Here is a 16,463-nt window from a genome sequence, read left to right as displayed (position 1 = left end):
TATTAAAGCTGCATTTGGCCTACTTGATGACCAACCTAGACAGCATATTAAAAAGCAGAGACATTACTTTGTCAAGAAAGTTCCGTCCAGTCAAGGCTATGGATTTTCCAGTGATCATGTATGGATGTGAGAGTTGGACTATAAAGAAAGCTGAGCACTGAAGAACTGATGCTTTTGAACTGTGGTGTTGGAGAAGACTCTTGAGAGTCCCTTGGACTATAAGGAGTTCCAACCAGTCCATCCTAAAGGAGATCAGTTCTGGGTGTTCACTGGAAGGACTGATGTTGAAGCTGAAACTCCAATACTTTGGCCACCTAATGCAAAGAGCTGACCCATCTGAAAAGACACTGATGCTGGGATTGAGGGCAGGAGGAGAAGGGGACGACAGAGGATGAGATGGTTGGATGGCATCACCAACTCAATGGACGTGGGTTTCGATGGACTCCGGAAGTTGGTGATGGACTTGGAGGCCTGGCGTGCTGCAATTTATTGGGTCACAAAGAGTCGGACATGATTGAGCAATTTAACTGAACTGAACTGAACTGAACTGTGCTGTTACAAAAGCTTTTCTTCCTTCCAAAAGATTATGAAAAAATATTCTCCAAACATATTTTTTACATTAAAGTGGAAGGTGTTACTGCTTATACTCATTTCACCAAATAATTTATTGGTTTAAGTTTCAGATATCTAAATTGAATTTTCAAACTTTTGCAAAATTTCATCCCTTCCTTCTGACCAAAAGAAAAAAAAGTGGAAAAGACATCTTTAATTCTGAAATGATGGCATATATGCAACTCTCAAGGGGCTTCCCGGGGGGCACTAGTGGTAAAGAAACTGCCTGCCAATGCACGACACATAAGAGATGTGGGTTCAGTCCCTGGGTTGGGAAGATCCCCTGAAGGAGGGCATAGCAATCCACTCCAGTATTCTTACCTGGAGAATCATATGAAGAGAAGAACCTAGCGGGCTACAGTCCATAGCATCATAAAGAGTCAGACACGACTGAAGTGACCTGGTACACACACATGCAACTCTCAAAGCTGGTACATCTATCTCAACAACTGCATTCCTAATTTTCTGAAACACAATTGACTGTGAGCTTCTGTAAACAGCAAGGTTGAGTAACAAAACAGCTGATGATAAAATACATGTGTCCTTAGTTAACCTTAAAGCATAATCCCACCAACAGCATGTAAAAGAGGTTCAGATGCAGAAAGTAACTTTTGATTCATGTAACACTGCTTTCTCTGTTCATAGATAATGGAACTAAGGATCTAGAGAAATTGATTTATTTACTCAGATTGTTACTTGTCACAATCCGCTAATATACATCAGTGAAACTTTACCAGTGCCTTTTGCATCAGACATCAATGTACATTCTGTGCTGGAGTCTGGGCAATGAAGATGCAGAATGAGATATTTTAAATTGTTCTTCAAAATAAAATAAATACAAAATCAATCAACAATACTTACTGAGTATGTACTTTCTCTATCTCTGTCAGTAATATCAAGAGTTACCAACTATGAGCTCATAGACTTCTTGCAGTAGCATTCTTAACTCAGGTAGTATCTAGAGTCAGTTTCCTTCCTTCATTCTCTCTCTCCAGCTGGGATAAAAGGTAGCATTGAAAACATCTTCTCCAAAGGTCACATCATGTCAAAATCATGAATTTTATTTCAGTTTCCAAGGGGGCTTTGTGTAGGTGTTTCAACAGTCATTAATTGCATTTGAGCCATGTTATAAAAATATTTCACCTTCCCTAAGGACACTACAAATGAGCAACAGTCACTTTCAAGTTTCAAAATAGGTCTGCTAGATTGACTAATGGGGTTTAAAGGTCTCCAAATCCAGATGATATAAAATTCACTGGACTTCTGAGGAGACAATCAAAGTAAGGTTTTGAAACAGGATGATAATCATCGCTGGAGCTGGACATAATAAAGGAAAGATGGAAGAAGGTCTTAAGAGAATGAGTTACCCAAAATGGACTTGCACCTGTGCATGGAGCTTTAGCATTTCTGAAGTAAGAGGAAAATTAGCTGTCACTTACTTTAAATGACTTCCCATTGTATATGAAGAAATTGATGCCAGGAGAGGGCAACAGAAGTATTCCACATCATATGACTAGGTAGAAGATAAGCAGGAATTAAGATATATTTATTCTGATTTTAAAGCTTAAGGCTATATAAACATTGAATATGCTTCTTTGTAGGGCAATATTTTATAAAATATATCATTGGTATTCATGTTATCATTGGTTATTGGTTATTATATCATTGGTTATTATATTGAGTTTAATCTGCTTTCCTGAAATGTTGATAGTCATCACAAATGAATCGAACACACTTCACATGAGAACTCTCATATATGATATGAACTCTTTCATTCTTAATATCTATTCATTCTTCCCTAGTGGTTCCCTCCATTTTGCTCCCAATCTATCTTCTACATCAAGTTTACCTCACCATCGTGATCTGATTTAAACAAAGCACAGTGAAACTCTTACACCCTTTTTCCCTCCTCCCTTAAACCTAAGATCTTAGTTTTGAGAGAGAAAACAAAACAATAAACAAAGAAACAAACAAAAAATCCTTCCATTTTAATTCACACTGAGATTACAATCAAATAAGCCTCTAAGAAATAGCAACACAGTCTTTTTGGGTTGGAATGAGGCATTAACCATCATCTCATTCAGCTACACTTTTATGCTTGAATCTCCCTTACAATTAATTCCCCCTCGAAGAGACTGTCCCCTGTGTACATCTGAACCGTTTCAGTGACAGGCCTTATAATGCCTCCAGAGAGAGCTTGTTTCATGTGTAAACAGCTCTAGCTGTTAGCTCTTCCATATTTTGTGCTGAAATCCTGTCCCTGAAGCAACCAAAAATTGGTCCTAGTTTGCATTCTTGGGGCCATATAGCCTCATGGCAATACTTCAAATATTTACAAGCAGCTGTCTTATTCTCTCTGAATCTTCTCTACTCCAAGCAAAATATCCTAATTTTCCTCGACTGATCTTACATAATAAGGTTTAGAGTCTCCCTTAACTCTCTTGATTATCTAATTCTGCTCTCTGAAACAAACTCAATTTGTTTCTATCTCATTTCAAGTGCTGTATAAAAAATGAAAAGTGTTTCTACAGATGTATCTGGCCAGTGCCAAATATTCTAGTTAATACATGGATAGCAATAGAATCTAAGATCACAGTTTATTTTTTGAGGACTTCTTACTTCTAACGATTCCTATGAAACTTGTTAATGGCTGAATCTCTTATGTCTTGTTTCAGATGTGCTGCCGCTAAGCTCTGTCTCCCTCATCCTGAATCTCTGCCATTAGGATATCAGAATCATGTGTAAACATCTATCAAATCACCTGACATTTCACTTTCTTAAATATGATCCTTGAGTTTCGGTATTCATATTTTTGGGCAGAGATTCTGATTTGGTTCTTAACATATTTATTATTTCTCACACTTTGTCACACTGTAATATGAACATGTTTCTGCTTAAACTGATAAAGGCAGATTTTCTATAACTTGTGTTCCCAAATGTTTAAAAGATTGCTAATATTAGTATCAATGTGAGTATCAGGGTTACTTTTTTTTCCCTATTAATTTGAGAGTAACAAATTAATTATTTGGAAACAGTTGACTATAACATGTATAATATTGGTACCATGAATAATAAGGGCAATTAAAAATGATAAGGTAGGTGCATAACTATTGACGGAGGAATATTCATAATATGTGAAGAATGATAAAAACAATCACCCAAAATAACATAAAAAAACAAGGTAGTTTATTTATATATATTTATATATATATATTATATATATATTTTATATATATTTATATATTTTGGGCTAATATAAACAAAATAGTATCTCCTTTCTATCTGTTTAGGAAAGTCACTCATAGCCTTTGCCTTCTGTCATTCTTCACTATTACTCAAAATTGCATAGCAGTTTTCTAAGTGCAATTAAAAATAAGAATTTTTTAAATTAAATTTATTTTTTTAATTTTTGGCTATGCTGCACAGCAAATGGGAACTTCAGTTCCCTGACTGGGGATCAAATCCACACTCCCCTACACTGGAAATTCTGAGTCTTAACCACTGAACTGCCTTTTTCATTTTGAGAAGTAAATTATGAACAAAACAAAACACTTGAGGAAAGTAAATGCTGAAAAATACTATTGTTGAGTCCAGTATCATGTTTTGTAAAATACTCACATTGTAAAAACTATGCATGAGGTATTATAAATGTTGCTGAAGCCCTATAAGTAATGTAAAATCATAAACACTAAAAATTTTTAACGTGCATAGCCTGAGGAGTCACACCTTATTATTTTTCATCACTTCAGTTCAGTTTAGTCGCTCAGTTGTGTCTGACTCTTTGCGACCCCATGAATCACAGCACACCAGGCCTCCCTGTCCATCACCAACTTCCAGAGTTCACTCAGACTCACGTCCATTGAGTCAGTGATGCCATCCAGCCATCTCATCCTGGGTCGTCCCCTTCTCCTCCTGCCCCCAATCCCTCCCAGCATCAGACTCTTTTCCGATGAGTCCACTCTTAGCATGAGGTGGCCAAAGTACTGGAGTTTCAGCTTTAGCATCATTCCTTCCAAAGAACTCCCAGGGCTGATCTCCTTTAGAATGGACTGGCTGGATCTCCTTACAGTCCAAGGGACTCTCAAGAGTCTTCGCCAACACCACTGTGCTTACTATACACCAAGTACCCTAATACTGAAAGAATGAACTTATTTCCCTACTTTTATTATGAACTGTACATGTATTACATAATATTAGATTTTCAAAGTGAATTATAGATATTTTAGGATTATATATATTTTATCTTCATTTTTTAATGTGAAAAGAAGCTTAGTGGGATTAGTAATTTTTTGTAAGTCCATTATACAAATACATAAAAGACAAAATTGAAAGTCCAGTGCATTACTTGCTAGAACTTGGGTTCCTTCAAATATAGTTTGCTATATTTCAGGAATGTGTAAGTAAGCTTACAAAGAAAGGGGCATAATAGTGGGGTCATTTACCATACAGATAAAATAACATAAGCCTTATAATAAAGATGTAGTTGAAAGGAAAATATTTAAACTAAGAAAATACATGAAACAGACATTCGTCACAACTAAAAACAAAAGTATCTAGAATTTCTGTTTTATAAAAAAAAGCAAATCTGATCCACATCTTTAGCAATTTGCTTTGATGAAAAGCACTAGACTTAGAATGAACTGTGCTCTAGTTAGTCTTTTTTCTCATTTGTGACATCCTGGGAAAATATCTGGACGCACATAATATTTAAGTTCCAAAATGAGCATGGTACATTCAAATCTAACTTGTCTTCTTATCTAAGGTTTCAGTGACATTCTGATTCAAGAGGAAAATGACAGATATATTAAACTCCTAATTGGATAGTGATATCTACCAAGGGTTCATTAGGTAAAAAGATATCAGTGGTCTTTTGTAAAATTTCAATTACTATGTTGCCAAAAACTATAAGATAATGGTTAAGACTATGAACTCAGCATATGAAAGATCTGTTTAAAATTCCAAATCCACTGCTCCTTATGTGTCCAACTGCATTCATCAGATTGTAAGTCCCCAGAACACCATAGCTATGTCTATGTTCTTTATGATGGATTATCAGGGACTGGAGAGTTGGACATTTAACAAAAGGAAAAATAATGAAAAAATGAATTTAACTTTCTAAGCCAATATGGTATTAATACCTAGATCATAAGTTTGTTGAAAGAATGGGATTAGTTAATACCTATAAAGTTTCTAATACAGTTCTTGGCAGATAATTATAATTAAACAAATAGAAACTATCTGAATTATAATTATGCAACACATCATAATCATTGCTTTCTCCACAATTCCCCGACAAATCTACATAAGGACTCTTTGAAAAGAATTATGAGATGATTTACTCCTAACATATATCATGCAAATGTGTGGTCTCTAAGTTGCTGATATATTTTTTCTCTTTCATTTCTCAACATCAGGATCATAGAATCATAAGAATAAACATCAGGATCATAGAATTATGAGTACATATGCCTTGGATTGTTAAATGCTGCTGCTATTCCTGAGAATTTGCCATCATTTCTGCAGTCCTCTTGGAGTCTGCCTCTCCTATTTCCACATTTCATTTGGGTGACAACTGCATGAGCACACACAACTACTATGCTTTTGCATTCTTGTCAACTGAAACTTTCTTCTGATGGCTGGTTGCTTGCAATTCTTCCTCTTTCTTAAACAAAAACAGCACAGAATGAAAACAAAAATGCTACCTACAGGTGCTCATCATTATTTTCTTTCTTCCAGAGAACCAGTGTGTAAAAATGACAAAGAAAACCTCTTTACCCTCAACTTCAGGTAGTTTATCATCAACCTTGAGTAGTGAGAGATGTAATTTCTCTCTTCGCTAATTCTGAAAGGGTTTAAATAAAAGTTTCAATAGATACCTGGCCAAGATACATTCCCTTTTAATTTTTATGAATATCATGGTAGGTTTCTCAGTAGCCAAGTCGTGTCCAACTTTTCATGACCCCATAGACCAGCACACCAGGTTTCTCAGTCCTTCACCATCTCCCAGAGTTTGCCCAAATTCATGTTTTACCATGTTCATAGGAATTATAATTATAGCATCTTCCCAATGACAATGAGATCAAATTAATAAAAAGAAATTGCTGTCATTGCTCTTTGTTCACTAGAAATGAGTACAGCATACCAGTATGATCTATTTTATATTTGTATAAATTAATTTGAATCATAGTATATCTAAAGGGAAAAGGACTTCAGCCCAGCATCTTGCCTTGGATCAGATTCCCCAGAAGAAACTTAATTGAGAATTTACAGCAAGTGATAATATTAAGGAGGCACACTTAGCCAGACTGGTAAGAAAATAGAAAAGCAGGACAGAGAAGTTAAGAAAGGGTGTGATTTCATTCAAAATTTCAGCCTTGGCCTGATCATGAAGGGGAGCTCTGCAGGGTAAATAACATCTCAGAGTCTATTCCAACTAGCAACAGAGGGGCTGAGCCTTCACACTCATGCACAAAGCTGTCTTTGGCTAAGAGCTGCCTCAGGGGCATATAAATTATCATGTACTTCCAATTGCTTGCATTTTCCAGTGAATTGTGTCCTATTTTATAAAGGGCAGCAGACAATCAAGTAATTAGAAGTGAAAGGACACAGACATTGGGGAAAGCACATAGAGAAACAGTAAAAGAACGCAAGGAGAACCCTGAGTGTCTATTAGATGGAGTAAGGAAAACTGGGTTCTGAGATACTCATGTAAAGACCAGAGAGGACCTCCTTGGTGGTCCAATTGTTAACACGGCAAGCTGCCAACGCAAGGGACATGAGTTCGATACCTGGTCGGCCAACTAAGATCCCGCATGCCCTGTAGCATGGCCAAAAGATTTTTTTTTTTAAGTTTGAAACTGCCAAAGACACATAGCTACTCAGTGGTAGCATCTGTCTCTTGATTCATAATCCAAGACATCTTGTGCTAGTTCAAGACAAGAGCTAGTATATCAACCCTTGTTAATTCCAATTAATTTAAAAAGTAAGAGTTGTTAGTTTCTGACTTGTATTACAACTCCCCCATATGGCAATGACAATATTAAAATTATTATTGTGGGCCCTTCTACCACTAAAGGTATCTACAGTTCTAAACTTCCCTTTGACTTTTAAAAACTCAGTCAAGCAGACATTTAACTTCTGTTTTAGGAGATAATTTTTTCATTAAGTAAAAAAAAAAAAAAAAACCTTCTAGAGAAAACAATAAAAATTTCATGAATTTTCTGACAAAGAAGATTTACTGTTTGCTAGGTCCATAAACAAAACTTATGATTACAGTTCTGTTCCAACTGTATTTAACACAATACATAAAATTTCCCTAATATTTATATTTTTGCTAGCTCACTTTTACTCAATAACTCTCAAATGTAAACTCATTACACATCTTTGTGCCAGCCAAGACTGTTCTGAGTGAAACTTGATAGATCTTTAGCTTCTGAAAAGGAAATTTTTCTTAAAGTGTTCATATTTGGACTTACATTAGATATTATTGATTACATATCACATCACCTGCTCTGTGTCTGTGGTTTGCAAAGAATAATAACAAAATTGGTAGTGATGCAATCATTGTTTCAACTTTCCTTAAAACATTTTTATTTAAAATCTAAATTATGCAATCAGGGAAAATTGGGAAGAGAATTCGAGAGACATATTAAAAGATTAAAAGATGTTTCAAAACTATTTCTTAATTTCATGAACAGATTTTCATCACTGTATAACCAAAGAAAAAGTATATAGAAAGCATATAAATAACAAAATATTCCTTGTCTGTTTATGAAGAAACAGAATAAGACTCATTCTTCTAAGAGGGCAGATATTATGACAGAATGGTTATTGCTTCACTAGGAGGGTGAAAGCTGGTTTGAAAATTGGTCATATAAATTATTTTAATTGCATAAGAGAACACAAGAAGTCTTCTGAAGTTTACTTACATGATTATGTTTTGACTGTGACTTATGAAAGCAACTGAAATGATAACGTGAAAGATACAAAAGTGAAAATGAAGTCTCTCAGTCGTGTCTGACTCTTTGCAATCCCATGGACTGTAGCCTACCAGGCTTCTCCATCCATGGGATTCTCCAGGCAAGAATACTGGAGTGGGTTGCCTTCCCAGGGATTGAGCCCAGGCCTCCCACATTGTAGGCAGACACTTCTACCGTCTGAGCCACAGATTATGGTTAATACCTAGCATGGTACTTTTGCATAGTAGGCATTTAAACAAGCATATCTGATCTACAAATGTTTTCTTGTTAAAAACACAAATGCAAAGTCAATTGTTGAGAGTATACAATAAACAATATTTTTAGATCATCTTTCCTATGATGTACTTTGATTTTTCTCTTATATCTTGTTGTTAAGCAGTCGCTAAGTTGGGTGTGATTCCTTGCAACTTCATGGACTGCAAGGCCCCTGGGTCTTTCACTAACTCCTGGAGTCTGTTCAAATTCACATCCATTGAGTCAATGATGCCATGTAATCATCTTATTCTCTGTGACTTTCATCTTCTTTGCCTTCAATCTTTATCAGCATCAAGGTCTTTCCTATTTAGCTTGGTATTTTTCCCTCTTTCAAGCATCCCATCCACCTTAGAAACACAAATACTTAATTAGCTATCTCTTTTAGGGCTTCTCTGATAGCTCAGTTGTAAAGAATACCCCTGCAATGCAGGAGACCCCCGTTCAATTCCTGGGTTTGGAAGATCTGCTGGAGAAGGGAGAGACTACCCACTCCAGTATTCTTGGGCTTCCTTTGTGACTCAGCTGGTAAAGAATCCACCTGCAATGTGGGAGACCAGGGTTTGATTCTTGGGTTGGGAAGATTCCCTGGAGAAGAGAAAGACTACCCATTCCAGTATTCTGGCCTAGAGAATTTCATGGATTATACAGTCCATAGGGTCAAAAAGACTTTCACTTTCTGTCTTGGGCTTCCCAGGTGGCACTGATGGTAAATAACCTACTTACCAATTCAGGAGACAAAAGAGACAGGGGTTCAATCCCTGGGAAGATCTCCTAGAGGAGGAAATGGCAACATACTCCAGTATTCTTGCCTGAAGAACGCTCATGGACAGAGAAGTCTGGCAGGCTATAGTCCATGGAGTTGCAAAAAGTTGGACATGACTGAAACGACTTAGCACACCCTTCCTGTCTAGCCCATGAAAGATATCATCTAGGCAAATCTATCTCCGTTTCATAGAAGAGTCATTTTGTTTCTGCTTTAATTGTTCATTGCTTTAATTTCATATTTTATGGCTTAAAGCTCTTCAACTAATAGATTATTTCAGCTGCATGTGTTCATTTTATTATACTTAAATGTATACTGGGATTCACAAAGCTGATGGTATTCAGAGACAATTATCACATTACCTTAAATAAGTCTATGTTGTGAAAATGATTGTAATTCTCACTCAACACCTAATAAAATGGAGTTATGCTGCAGTTATCTTCATCTTGAAATTCTGTCTCTTCTAACTACCACTGAAGTCTGTCACAGTCCAGACATTAACACGGAAGAATTTTTTGCATATATCCTCAAAACAACTCCAACTTAACACCTCCATTTGGTGATAGAGAATTCACTTATTTCTTACACTAATTAACAAAAAATCCCAATAATACTGAGCAGGAAGTGTTGGCAAAGCACCAGGATATAGGGACTTTCACTCTTACATAATAAAGTCAAAAATGCAAACTTGGGAAATAATAGAAATATCAAGAACCACTGAAAGATTTCACATGTATGACGTGCTGTGGAGTAGACTATTATTCTGTGATGGAACTATAGGAGTGGGGCCTGACAAGAGAAGGAAATGAGAAACGGAGCTTGGTTTTCCATCTGCCTTTTTGTTGTGAATAACCTACACTTCATAAAAATCAAGGAAGGAAACTAGCATTGGTCTGAACACATACTATGTACCAAGTGTTAGATTGAACCCAGGTCTCCACATTGAAAGTGGATTCTTTACCATCTGAGTTCAGACAGTAAAAAATCCACCTTCAATGCAGGACACGCAGGTTCGATCCCTGGCCCAGGAAGATCCCCTGGAGAAGGAAATGACAACCCACTCCAGTATTCGTGCCTGGAAAACACTATGGACAGAGGAGCCTGGTGGGCTACAGTACCTGGGATTGCAAAGAATTGGAAACAACTTGGCAACTAAACAACAACAAAAGAGGGTCATCTTTTAGAAGGTCACCTTTACACAACTCTTTGAGATAAATAATATGAACATTCAAATGAAAAAAACAAGTAAGTTAGTGCCAGAACTAGGATTTATTTTAAGTCAGGGCAGGCCCCAATCATGTGAGACTATCTCTTGGTGATGGAGTAAGTCATTGTTATAACCTAGTAATATCCAAAACTCATAGAGTGAGGTCTTCTAATTTTCAATCTGACATGTATAGAATTTGTAAGTCATTACTCCATTCTCCATAACAGTGAAAAAAAAAAAAAAACCAACTAAAAATCAACTACTCTTCTTAGATCCATTAAAGAATTGTGATTATAGGGCATGCTGCTACCCACAAAACTGGAAAGACAGGTAGACACACAGCTTCATGGTTCACCAGGAGTAGCAGCCCAGAAGCAGTGTCCTGTAGCTGGAAGTAGTATCGTAGGAATACTTAAAATATAATTGCTGTTGTTGTTATTCAGTCACTAAGTCCTGTCTGCCTTTGTGTGACCTCATGGACTATAGCACACTAGGCTCCCTGTCCTCCATTACCCAGAGCTTGCTCAAATTTAGGTCCATTGACTCAGTGATGCTACCTAACCATCTTATCCTCTGCCACCCCTATCTCCTTTTGCCTTCAATCTTTCCCAGCATCAGGGTCTTTTCTGATTAAAAGTCAGAATAAGTGTGAAAGAGTCTTCTTTGAACCTCCATCGATGTTGTCTAATTCACTTTTCTGTGTCCAGACTGAGTAACCAGGCTTCCCAGGTTTGGTTCCAGCTTAAGGGTGAGAAAGATATACATTATGACTTTCAATGATTAAAAAGGAAAAAAAAAACTGAACAGAAATCTGAATTCTGAAATTTCAAAAATGAAATACATTCTTTAGCTTAAGCAAAGCAAAAAAAAAAAAAAAAAAAAAGGATTAAAAAAAAACCCAGCCTATGAAATGAGATCACACATCACAGAGTGTTTAAAAAATCCTCTTATTTAGAACAAACTCTTCTGAAATGTGACTGCAACCTAGAGGTTTTTGATCACACGTGAAGCATGCTGATAATCAAGAGTCTGTGTGTGTCTGCCATTTTCAACAGAAATAGCTACAAAACAATCAGTGAGATTAAAGGAATGGTTACCTCAGCAGATGAATAAAACAGCACATTTTTTACATAAAATTTCCTTGTTTTTTTATGCTCAATCTCTTATCATTCAAGTCATACCCTTGAGCTTCAAAGCAAATTTATGGAAAACCCAATAGAAAATGCAAACTGTAAACTGGCTAAAAACAGTAACATTAGCAACAACAAAATCTACCCATTTCAGAAGAATGTGGCTACAAAAAAGAGGAAAAAATAGTTAACACACTTAAAATACATGATCATGATTTATTTCTCTTTCTAGCCAAACCAAAAAATAAATTGGACCGATTCACACACGTGAGGCTATTGGTATTGAAATGAGTATTTCAATTATCATTTCCTCCAATCCCTAATCAGAAATCCAATCTGTTCTTTCAGAAAAAGCTCCTGGCTTAAAATCTTTTAATCTCTGCAAAACTGTTTTATACCCACATTGTTTTCTTTAATAGCTTCATCCTGTTAATCGCTAAAGTTTTATGTGTATTTATGTAGGCATGGAGTGCATTATGCATTACACATCCTGCTGTTAGCTTCAGGGCAACAGGGCAGTGCTCCATGAATCCATGGGTGTGTATTGAAAGATTATGGATGATTTTGCATCTTTCCTGAAAATTAGTAATGATTTTTTCAAGCTAAAAAAAAAACCCAGATCCTGATTAGAGAAGAGAAAACATTACATTAGGGAGACAAAAGTAAAAATGTTTCCTTAGGCCTCCTGTTTCAAAATACAACACAATTTTATCTTCAGATTTTATTGCAGTCAGGTTTCAATATCCTTTTTCTGCATGTACCTAGTAAACTTTAGACAGCCACCATTCCTAGTATCCAGTCAGAGATGAGCTACCATAACCTCTTCTGCTAAAGCCTCTTGCCTTGTCTTCCTGCTACTCTCCCACCTTGGAGTCTATCTCATCTGCCAAAGTAATTCTTTTTTTTTTTTTTTTTGTAATTGGAGTATATCTGCTTTACAATGCTGTGTTAGTTTCTGCTGTCCAACAAAGTGAATCTGCTCTTTGTTTGTACACATATGTCCGCTCCTTGTAACAAGGAAGCCTATGCATGGGGAGCCTATTCACAGGGAGCCTCCCTCTACCTCCTGGAGCCCATTCCTATAGGCCATCACATAGCACCCTGGGAGCTCCCTGTGTTATACAGCAGCTTCTCACTAGCTATCTGTTTTATAAATATTAGGGTATATATGTCAGCGCTACTCTTTCAATTCATCCCACCCTCTCCTTCCTTTCCAATTTCCACATATCCCTTATCTACATCTGTGTCTCTATTCCTGCCCTAAAAATAGGTTCAGACATGGAAACAATGTAAACGGCCATCAACAGATGAATGGATGAAAAAGATGTGGTACGTATATACAATGGAATATTAACCCAGTCATAAGAAGAACTGTACAAAAAAGATCTTCATGACCCAGATAACCATGATGGTGTGATCACTCACCTAGAGCCAGACATCCTGGAATGTAAAGTCAAGTGGGCCTTAGGAAGCATCACAACAAGTTAGTGGGGGTGATGGAATTCCAGTTCAGCTATTTCAAATCCTAAAAGATGATGCTATGAAAGTGCTGCACTCAATATGCCAGCAAATTTGGAAAACTCAGCATTGGCCAAGGGACTGGAAAAGGTCAGTTTTCATTCCAATCCCAAAGAAAGGCAATGCCAAAGAATGCTCAGACTACCACACAATTGCACTCATCTCACACTCTAGTAAAGTAATGCTCAAAATTCCCCAAACCATGCTTCAACCGTAAGTGTACAGTGAACTTCCAGATGTTCAACCTGGTTTGAGAAAAGGCAGAGGAACCAGAGATCAAGTTGCCAATATCCGCTGGATCATGGAAAAAGCAAGAGAGTTCCAAAAAACATCTATTTCTGCTTTATTGACTATGCCAAAGACTTTGACTGTATGGATCACATTAAACTTTAGAAAATTCTGAAAGAGATAGGAATACCAGACCATCTGACGTGCCTCTTGAGAAACCTGTATGCAACTCAGCAAGCAACAGTTAGAACTGGACAAGGAACAACCGACTGGTTCCAGATAGGAAAAGGAGTACGTCAAGGATGTATATTGTCACCCTGCTTATTTAACTTATATGCAAAGTACATCATGAGAAATGCTGGCTGGAAGAAGCACAAGCTGGAATCAAGATAGCCGGGAGAAATAACAATAATCTCAGATATGTAGATGACACCACCCTTATGGCAGAAAGTGAAGAGGAACTCAAAAGCCTCTTGATGAAAGTGAAAGAGGAGAGTGAAAAAGTTGGCTTAAAGCTCAACATTCAGAAAACGAAGATCATGGCATCTGGTCCCATCACTTCATGGCAAATGGCAAATAGATGGGGAAACAGTGGAAACAGTGGCTGCCTTTATTTTTGGGGGATCCAAAATCACTGCAGATGGTGACTGCAGCCATGAAATCAAAAGATGCTTACTTCTTGGAAGGAAAATTATGAACAACCTAGGCAGCATATTAAAAAGTGGAGATATTACTTTGCCAACAAACGTACGTCTAGTCAAAACTATGTTTTTTCCAGTAGTCATGTATGGATATGAGAGTTGGACTGTGAAGAAAGCTGAGCACTGAAGAATTGATGCTTTTGAACTGCGATGTTGGAGAAGACTCTTGAGAGTCCCTTGGACTGTAAGTAGATCCAACCAGTCCATCCTAAAGGAGATCAATCCTAGGTGTTCATTGGAAGGACTGATGTTGAAGCTGAAACTCCAATGCTTTGACCACCTGATGTGAAAAGTTGACTCATTTGAAAAGACCCTGATGCTGGGAAAGTTTGAGGGCAGGAGGAGAAGGGGACCACAGAGGATGGGATGGTTGGATGGCAACACCGACTAGATGGACATTAGTTGGGTAAGCTCTGGGAGTTGGTGATGGACAGGGAGGCCTGGCGTGCTGTGGTCCATGAGGTCACAGAGAGTTGGACATGACTGAGCAACTGAACTGAACTGAACTGAAAAAGGAATGAAATTGGGTCACTTATAGAGGCATGATTGGACCTGGAGAGTGTCATATATAGTGAAGTAAATCAGAAAGAGAAAACCAAATATCACATATTAAAGCATATAAATATAAGCCAGAGTAATGCTTGTAAATAGGCAAGTCAGACCTCTGGCAAGGCCTTCCATAGCTCCTTATCTTAGGAACACCAACAACCTTCTAAAAGCCTACAGTTCTCCCAGGATCCTCACCCTCTCCCTCCCCATCCCTTTTCCCTCTGGCTCCTCCTCACACAGCTCCAATACTCTAGCCTCTCCTATTTTCACAACTCCCTGGGCACATATCTGGGCCTTTGCACTTTTTTCCTTTTTCTGTGAAAGCTACTTACCACCAGAGTCTACGTCCACTCTTTTTGATATTCGCTCCATGTGTGAATGCTTTGTTTACCTCTCTAGTTACACATTTAGGCTTGTGCTCCCCCACACTCTAATATTATTTCCTTTGCTCATTCATTTTACTTGTTTGCTTTCTATTTTCTGCATCTCCCAGCTATGATGTAAGATCCACAAGAACAAGCACTTTTGTATGCTATTAACTGATAAACCCACCATCTAGAATATTGTCCAGAACACACGGAGTGCACAAAATATTTGTTGAATCAAAATGCTGAAACTTGACACTTTCCCCAGCAGCCTACATCCTAACACCATTCTTCCTGTACATTCAATCTTTTGCCAAAACACACTCTCACAGATGATGAAAAAAATTTTTTTAAATCCTATGACATGCAAAATTTCAGATAAATGGCAACTACTTGGTTGATGAACATAATAATAGATAATGCAAGCAATGTATCAAATTCTTTTTTCAAATGAGCATCAGAGCATAAGCCAGTATAAAATACTCACATTTATATTTCTATTCACTCTATTTCTTCTAATAAGAACCAGAGATCAACAACTCTTTTAAAGAGTAGAACCCATTATTAATTGAGGCCAAGAAACTGGGTCTTTGAAAAACATGAATCAAACAGAATAGTACTGGCACATTTTGATCTATCATATATTCAAGTTTTCTGTTAATACTAATAATATCTGACATTTCTTTTATTCTGAAAGAACTGTAGCATTGAGTCATATTATCCTGCACAAGGCAAACATTTTTTTTTCACTGTCATAAATTATCAGAGACTGTCAGCTTTGGAATACTAGAGGACAGACTTCCAATCTTTGGCTTTTTCTGGATATTTCAGTTTTAATCCATATATTATGATTTCTTAATTTTCATTTGTATGTATGTTGGAGATGTTGTTGACATGATATGTAGAATACCAAATTCTAACTCATTACTCATTTAAGAACAAAAAAGCATTGATATAAATAAAAGTGGGACTTCCTCGAGTCTTTCCTGAATCTCTTGGTGATGTGTTGCTTGGTTGGTCCATCATGAATGCCTCATGTGAGATAGCAATTCACATTTAAAATTTTAAATTGCAATTTTACTCAGCTTATAAATTCTACATTTTCCTTCCCAATGAAAAGCACTATACTCCTTGTTTGTTTGTTTGTTTTGGGAAG

This window comes from Ovis aries, chromosome 2 (assembly GCF_016772045.2).
Source record: "Ovis aries strain OAR_USU_Benz2616 breed Rambouillet chromosome 2, ARS-UI_Ramb_v3.0, whole genome shotgun sequence".
NCBI lineage: Eukaryota > Metazoa > Chordata > Mammalia > Artiodactyla > Bovidae > Ovis > Ovis aries.
This window is presented reverse-complemented; position numbering follows the sequence as displayed.